Below are 8,754 nucleotides of genomic sequence, written 5' to 3' on the forward strand. Positions count from 1 at the left end.
ATGGGCATGATGATGAACACTGTTGGATTCTGCATCCGGAGCTAAGGCCCAAGAAGTACGATGGCAAAAAGAAGAGGACTGCTGCAACTATTCAGAAGGATTTGGGGTCAGACTCAGGGGATGAAACAACAATCACAGCCACAGGTATAAAAGGTAAAAATTCTAAAGCATCTACTAGTAATTCTACACAATCTACTGATAATGAAGAAAATGAGAGGAAAATACATGACCTTTTTCATATTAGAGTTATTTCCAAGCATCAAAATATTGATACTTTGTTTGATAGTGGCTCACAAGTAAATTTAATTTCTGAAGCAATTGTAAAGAAGCTGGGATTACTAACCACACCTCACAAGAAACCATATCCATTAGGTTGGTTATGTGATAAAGCAAAGCTACAAGTGACTAGACAACGTAAACTTAGGTTTTCTTTTGGGTCAGCATTTATAGATGAGGTTGAGTTAGATATTGTTCCCTTGGATATATGTGGAATTGTTTTAGGAAGTCCTTACTTGTATGATAGAAAAGCCATTTTTTATAGAGCTGAAAACAAGTATCAACTCATTAAATATGGAATTGAATATATTGTAAGAGCTCATAAAATCAAGAATAATTATACTCTCATAAACTCAGGGCAGATGAAAAGAATTGTAAATTCATGCAAACAATTTTTACTGATGGTTGTAAAGAAAAAGAAACCTGATAAAGCCAATGTATTTGAGGGCTGTAATGCTAAACAACAAGCTGATTTAGAAAAAGTTGTTTCAGAATATGATATGCTATTTCAAGAACCTAAAGGTCTGCCACCGAAAAAGGAAATAGTACATGATATTAATTTGCAGCAAGATGCTCCATTGCTTAACATCAGAATGTACAGGTTGTCTGCTTTAGAGAATGCAGAAATCAAGAAGTAGGTACAGGAGCTGCTCGAGAAAGGGTTCATAAGACCTATCACGTCACCATGTGGGTCTCCAATTGTCTTGGTGAGAAAGAAAGATGGCTCATGGAGAATGTGCCTTGATTACTGAGCACTGAATAAGATAATGATAAAAAATCGTTATCCCCTTCCTCGCATAGATGATATATTAGATCAGTTGAAAGAGGTTGTTTACTTTTCCAAGTTGGACTTGCATAGTGGCTATCATCTTGTCAAAGTTGCAGAGCAAGATGCATGGAAGACTTTTTTCAAAACAAAGCAGGGATTGTATGAGTTGTTAGTTATGCCTTTTGGCTTAACTAATGCTCCTGCTACTTTCATGAGAGTAATGAATGATGTACTCAGGCCTTTTATTGATGATTTTGTCATTGTATATCTAGATGACATTCTTATATTTAGTAAAATATGGGAGGAACACTGGAAGCATGTAAAGCAGACCCTAGATGCTTTGAAAAAAGAAAATATTTATGTTAAGCTATCAAAATGTGAATTTGGCAAAACATCTTTGAATTATTTGGGTCATATTGTAGGGGGTGGTGAATTGAAGATAAATCCCTCTAAGGTTGCAGTCATTGTAAACTGGCCTAGGCCCAAATCTGCTACAGAAGTTAGAAGCTTCTTAGGAGCAACACAATATTGGAGAAAGTTTATTTCTAACTTTTCCTTGATTGCAGCTCCCTTACATGCTTTAACAGGATTGAACAAGGTGTTTCAGTGGGGAGGCAAATAGCAGAAAGCCTTCGACACCTTAAAAGAAAAGATTAGTACAACACCAGTACTAGCACTGCCCGATCTTCAAAGACCATTTGAGATTGAAATGGATGCCAGTGACTATGCCATGGGAGCAGTGTTGATGCAGCACGGTAAACCCATATGTTATCATTATGAGACATTTAATTCTATAGTAGTTAATTATCCCACATATGATAAGGAATTGTATGCATTAGTACAGAGTGTGAAAAAGTGGAAACATTATTTAATGGGCAAAGAGACAGTTATACATACTGATCATCAACCACTTCAATATTTACACTCACAAACTAAGTTGCAGCAATCAAGACACTATAGGTGGATGGGTTTTCTACAACATTTTCATCTTGTCATTAGATATAAAAAGGGCATACACAATAAAGTTGCAGATATGTTGTTCAGGCCAATCATAAATGCATCTACTATACTTAAGCATAATTCAGTATTGCATGAAAGCTACATTGAACAATATGCTCAAGATATAGATTTTAAAGATGTATATGCAACTTTAAGTCACGGAAAACAAGTAGAAGAATTGGATTATCATGTTAAGGACCAACTCTTGTATCATTTTGGAAAGTTATGTATTCCTCAAACAAAAAGAGTAAAGATAATTCGAGAAGCACACACTTCTATAATATCAGGTCACTTTGGTGTAAGTAAAAAAGTTGCACAGCTGCAAAGATTTTGTTATTGGCCCAAAATTGTTAAGTTTAGGCATGTTCTATGCTAGAGCAATTTATTTAAATTTTCACAATTAGCAATCACATTAGCATTAAGATAAATTGCAGATAGAACATAAATATAAAACGCAAAAGACAAGCCAAGACAAGAGGACACAAGATATGGCGTGAGCCAGGGACAAACCCCACAATGTGTGGGGAAACCCTTTGATCAAATCTTTTATGTTATTCAAAGTTCATCAGAGAAAGAGAGAGAGAGAGAGATAGTACATTTACAACAGAAGTAAACACTTTGACTTATCTAGATCTGAGCATAGATCATCTCCTATAATGATGAGATTAGTTGAAGACATTCTGCTTCAACTGATCCTCCAAGGTGACTCCTTCACCTATCATCGTCCTGCATCAGGTCCTCAAGCTGCACCACTGCATACTGCACCATGCTGCACTAATCATGATTATCATCATGCTGCCCATGTCCATGATCTTATCCATCATAATGCTGTTCAAACTAAGGTGCATCATCATCATGCTGCTGCCCCTGCTAATGTATCATTGTACTGCCATGCACATGATCTCATAGTACTGCCCATCATGTTGCACCTTCTCGTTGCTTCATCATGCTGCAACAATTCGCTTCTTTTGATATCAGCCTTAGTTGCTTGCTATGGCTTGCAGCCTAGCAAAGTAGCTAGGCTATAGATCCTATTCATCAAATTTCTTAAACTATCCTTCTTTCTGCGTTAACAGGTCTCCATGTGTTAACAATTTTTTATGACAACATTGACAGCGTATAGGGTTTCTCCTTGAACCAGTGTGTATAGACCCTTTATGTCCTGTGTTCACTATAGCGTGTTCCTTACATAGCTGCCTTGACTACGTTCATTACGCTGAGTTCCTTATACTATATAGATGAACGTGGTTCCATATTCACGTGGCTTCATATGGCTACGTATATATATGAACGTATTCCTTCATAACTGCGTTGAACTTGGCTTCATATGACTGCGTATATATATATATATATATATATATATATATATATATATATATATATATATATATATATATATATGAACGTATTCCTTCATAACTGCATTGAGATTGCTGTGCATGTTATATATATATATATATATGCCATGATTGCTTGTAGGGGTTTCCAGCGTATGAGGTCTCAGCGTATAGCAGTGTGTAATGCGTTGTATAGCCTGTATGTATCATGGTCTGATCATCATATCACATCCCGTGTGAACTGCTTATATGAACCATCCAGCGTATCTGAATAGAGTAGTATGTCCACTGTATCACCATGACAACGTATAGAGTTTATATGATTTGCTGCGTATCCACCTGACTGCCCAGTGTTGACTTCCCAGTGTATGTCTGCCTGTGTGTTCATAACAGCGTATAATGCCACTGCGTTCACTAATGCCTTGCATTCACCATGACTGCATTTCACCTGCGTTCACCATGATGCCATTACGTTCACCACAATATAATAATTGCGTTTCACTATAATGCTACAGCTGTCACCATAACAACATTTCACTATAATGCTACGGCTGCCCAAATTACACACTGCCTGTTGCGTAGGTTTCTTCTTGGATTGAGCCTTGTTGCTGTGTATTTAGTGACAGCTTCTAGGGTTTCTTCCATAGCTATGTTTGGATTTAGATCATAATGCTACTGCGGTTAGGGCACCATAGAAAATACTCTTAGGGTTTTCTCCTTCTACGAAAACCCAGACGTGGAGAGGAGATCACCTAAAGAGTGTGTCCAAATGACATCAAATACTCTTATATTTGTACTAAAATGTATATGATGAATAGGCATGACGTTTGGGCTTCTAGAGCCTACATAAGAGCTGGTCGGCTTGATAATAATTACATAAACAAAATAAATTCATATCTCCATAAATACTTATCAGAATCGGATGATATTTGGATCAATCCTACACCTCTCAACGAGAGGGTTCCAATAAAAATATCAGCCACCATAAATAAGCCGACCCACATGGAGTTTGGCCCTAGTTGCCAATTTAACACTCCCTCTCAACTAGGGAGAACTCCATCCGTTGATCCATATGTCCGACTGTACTATCTCTACCATTAGTGCCTTGCAGTACTCAGCCTAGCTTTGCTGGCTCTGCTCTGCTTTGCTGGCTCTACTCTACTCTGCTGGCTCTGCTAAGCTCTATTGGCTCTGCTTTGCTTTGCTGGCTCTACTCTACTCTGCTGGCTCTGCTAAGCTCTGTTGGCTCTGCTCTGCTGAACTATGAAGAAGAAGAATTGATCGAGAATGAGTCATATCATTCTCCACTAACCCGAAGTCAGTCTCAGAGTGCGTACCACTGGTCCCAGACCAGTCTCAACTGACCCGAAGTCAGCTTCATAGTAAGTACCACTCCTACCACTGGTCCCAGACCAGTATCGCAGTCTCAGAGAGTGTACCACTGGTCTCAGACCAGTCTCAACCGACCCGAAGTCAGCGTCATAGTGTGTACCACTCTCACTGGTCCCAGACCAGTACTGCACTAACATGAAGTCAGTCTCGGAGTATGTACCACTGGTCCCAGACCAGTCTCAACCGAACCGAAGTCAGCGTTATAGTGTGTACCACTCTCACTGGTCCCAGACTAGTACTGCACTGACACAAAGTCAGTCTCGGAGTATGTACCACTGGTCCCAGACTAGTCTCAACCGACCCGAAGTCAGTGTCATAGTAGGTACAACTCCTACCATTGGTCCCAGACCAGTATCCTAGGCTCAGAGAGTGTACTACTTGTCCTAGACCAGTCTCAACCGACCCGAAGTCAGTGTCATAATATGTACGACTCTCACTAGTCCTAGACCAGTCCTGCACTGACACGAAGTCAGTCTCGGAGTATGTACCACTGATCCCAGACCAGTCTCAACCGATCCGAAGTCAGCGTCATAGTATGTACAACTCCTACCACTGGTCCTAGACCAGTATCATTGATCCCAGATCAATTGAGGTCATCCTAGCGTAGGGAGTACGGTAGATACAACGATGCGTCCATCGGTACTACTATGGTCCCTAACTTCATTTCCCTGCTCATTGATCAGATGAGAGGTACTTCCCATGAGTTCCAGACTGCATGGGTAGGATGCCTCGATAGGAGAACTTAACCAATCCTGTCCTCACAGGAGAACACATCAATCCTGCTACAATCGCCATGGAGAACACATCAATCCAGACCGCCATGGAGAACACATCAATCTAGGCCTCACAGGAGAACACATCAATCCTGCTACAATCGCCATGGAGAACACATCAATCTAGGCCTCACAGGAGAACTAATCATCCTCTACACAGGAGAGCGAATCATCCTGTTCCACAAGAGAGCGAATCATCTTGTCCCACAAGAGAGCGAATCATCTTGTTCTAGTGCACACCACTAGAGGAGGGTGAGTCACCCTGTGGCCGTATGTTGCTCCAGTAAGAACCGCAAGCCCCTAGAGCTCCCAGATCTCAATGTATGCAACATGCAGGACCCTTGTACAAGGGTTTCTTGACGACTCCAATTCGTTTGGGAAAATCACAAATTTGATCTTTCCACGGGGCTTTGACAAAGTGTATCGACTTGTATATCATCTTAATGCGATGGAGCCTCCTTGCTCATCGACTTACCATATCCTAGATAAGGCAGTATCTGATGTCTACCTGTTGGAGCAATCGTCGAATACGGGATTTCTCAATAATCGAATCCCACCTTTGGTTGTCACAAAGAATCACAGTGGTATTCATCATGTGTACAAATAGCTCACTGAGGAGCTTCAGCAACCAGACTTCCTCACAGAAGGCCATATTAGCAGCAATGTATTTTTCCTTGGTGGTGCTTAGAGTCACCGACTTCTGCTTCCTGCTCATGTAGGATATTGAGGTAGATTGCAAAGAGAAACAACATTGAGAAGTGCTCTAGTGATCCTCCACACTGCCTACCCACTCATCATTCGAATAATCATGTGGTTTCATATTTCTGGCAGTGTATCTCAATCCATGAGAGATTATGCCCTGAAGATATCTCAGAAGATTCTTGGCACCAATCTAGTGAGGCTCAACCAAATATGAGCTCACCATGCTAACTGCAACACATATGTCCGGACGGAGGTTCTCCAAGAACATCAATGCGAATGAGTTTATGAAACTTAGAGGCTTTTCCCAAATCAAATCCGACATCACTACCATATAACTTCTTGAAAGTTAAGATCCTCGAGGTAGTCACAGGCTTGCAGCTTATCTTTCCACATTCAAAATCCATCTCCCTCTGTCTCCTATAAATGAGAGGGTATGCACCTATCAGACATAGGTGCTGGTACGAGAGGTTTATCATCCACAACCTTCGAGTAATGGTTTGGATCGGTTTCACTCCTAGTGAATCTCAGCTGCATTAGAAAGCTATCAATCCTCTCATACTATGCCCGAGGTGTTTTGCTTCAAGCCATAGAGGGCTTTCTTCCACCTGTATACATGAGATTCCCTGATCATGATTCTCAACCTCCTCGGGTTGTTCCAAGCCTGTGGACCTGCTGCATGAGAGGAATGGTCCCCTTATAATATTTTCCTTCGGTACACTTCAAACATGTACCTTCATGCTCCTTTTTGAATTCAGGCATCCTAGTCACCATCTGACTCACAGACCTCCGCTGTTGAGTCAATGGACATGGTCCTCAGTGGACTTCCTGCAACTTGATACAACCCTGAACTCAAAAACATCTTTGAAAGATCTATTTTCAAACACGTACCTTTCCATCGATAAGTGCCACCCTGTAACCTTTAACTTCCATTTTCGAGATGGACACCAGGTTCTTCTTGCGATCAGGTACATAAAATAGATTCTAGGGTTCCTTGCTTTCGTGGAAGAGTCGACCATTTCCTTAATGACCTGCATTACCAGTCATTCCTTTGATCATTGAAGATGTCCGAGGAATGATTGTTATCTTCATCAAGAGATGTGTCTCTGCCATTCAGACACTCCTTCGCATAATAGCCGAACTTATTTCAACAAGGCATCCGCCTTTCCTTCCACCCTTAGATCCGAACTTCCCAATGAAGTGATCTTTAGATGGGCCATCAGAAACTTCCGCTACGCCATTCTGATAACATTCTCTGCTTCGACTTCACCATAGGTGAATTATTAGGAACAAATTGATCCTTTTGTCTTGTCCCAACTGTCTTCGGTGATTGCTTTTTCACTCTTGCTTGGGCATTGTCTTCACCTCAGCTCTGATACCATGTTAAGTTTAGGTATGTTCTATGCTAGAGCAATTTATTTAATTTTTCACAATTAGAAATCACATCAGCATTAAGATAAACTGCAGATAGAACATAAATATAAAACGCAGAAGACAAGCCAAGACAAGAGGACACAAGATATGGCGTGAGCTAGGGACAAACCCCACCATGTGTGGGGAAGCCCTTTGATCAAATCTTCTTTTATGTTATTCAAAGTTCAACAGAGAAAGAGAGAGAGAGAGATAGTACATTTACAATAGAAGTCAACACTTTGACTTATCTAGATCTGAGCATAGATCATCTCCTATAATGATGAGATTAGTTGACGACATTCTGCTTCAACTGATCCTCCAAGGTGACTCCTTCACCTATCATCGTCCTACATCAGGTCCTCAAGCTGCACCACTGCATACTGCACCATGCTGCACTAATCATGATTATCATCATGCTGCCCATGTCCATGATCTTATCCATCATAATGCTGTTCAAACTAAGGTACATCATCATCATGCTGCTGCCCCTGCTAATGTATCATTGTACTGCCATGCACATGATCTCATAGTACCACCCATCATGTTGCGCCTTCTCATTGCTTCATCATGCTGAAACAATTTGCTTCTTTTGATATCAGCCTTAGTTGCTTGGTATGGCTTGCAGCCTAGCAAAGTAGCTAGGCTATAGATCCTATTCATCAAATTTCTTAAACTATCCTTCTTTCTGCATTAACAAGTCTCCATGTGTTAACAGTTTTCTATGACAACATTGACAACGTATAGGTGGTTGAAGGGAAAGTACCCCTAGGGTCCTTTGGGCTAAGACTCTACCAGACTGAAAATTGCTTATTCAAAGAAACACACACACAGCCATCATCTTTACTTTTAAGCAAATTCTAATGTTAAGGGTACGTACCTAAGGTCCTACGTTCGAGAAGGCCTTTAGGGTCCAAACCCTTCTTGGAGTTCCCTTCTTCTTCCTTTGACCTGTAAGACAAACAAATCAAAGAACACAACAGTACATGTACAAATACTTATGTATAAACCATCTTTATGCTATAAAGTTAGTTATAAAAGTCTTTAAGTAACCACTTGCATAAGAATTCAAAACAAGAATCTCATAAGCATAAAGAAA

This window comes from Pinus tabuliformis, chromosome 2_2 (assembly GCF_031772625.1).
Source record: "Pinus tabuliformis cultivar Carrire ecotype Pingquan chromosome 2_2, CPIR1, whole genome shotgun sequence".
NCBI lineage: Eukaryota > Viridiplantae > Streptophyta > Pinopsida > Pinales > Pinaceae > Pinus > Pinus tabuliformis.